The sequence below is a fragment of the Prionailurus viverrinus genome, chromosome E2 (genome assembly GCF_022837055.1).
Source record: "Prionailurus viverrinus isolate Anna chromosome E2, UM_Priviv_1.0, whole genome shotgun sequence".
NCBI classification, from domain to species: Eukaryota; Metazoa; Chordata; class Mammalia; order Carnivora; family Felidae; genus Prionailurus; species Prionailurus viverrinus.
Window position 1 is genome coordinate 552,895 of NC_062575.1, and position 516 is coordinate 553,410.

The following is a 516-nucleotide window of genomic DNA, read 5'->3' on the forward strand; positions in this document are numbered from 1 at the left end:
CAGGTGTCCTTGGCTAATGTAGTCCTGGTACAGGGGGCTGGACTTCCAGGGCTGAGGGAAATGGGCTGGGATCTTGTGTCCTAAAGGTGGAAGGCTCTCGGTTGGATCCTGAGGATAAAGGAGCCAAAGATTGGCCACTGGGTCCATATTTTTCAAGATCACTTTTTGCTTTCTTCCATCAAGGTGCTTCCTACTTCCCAGGCACTTCTGCCTGTCCCTGGCAGGTCTGGGTAGGTAGCTTGAGGCTCCAGATATACTCAACCCCACCTTGACAGAACGGTCCCCACACTGGAAAGCTGCTAGAGATTGCGTTTAGTAGTTTTGTCTTCTGCGCTGAGTGGCCACCAGGTGGTGGTGCCGGACTCTGTCCCCAGCCACAGACTAGGTCTCTCGCATTAGAGCTTGAAACTGTTGGAGGGGTGGGACTCCTCTCCGTGCTTTCCCAACATACCCTCAGATCTAAGGCCCTTTGCTGGACCCAATACACCCCTGGACCATTTTATTGCCCAGCCCCTC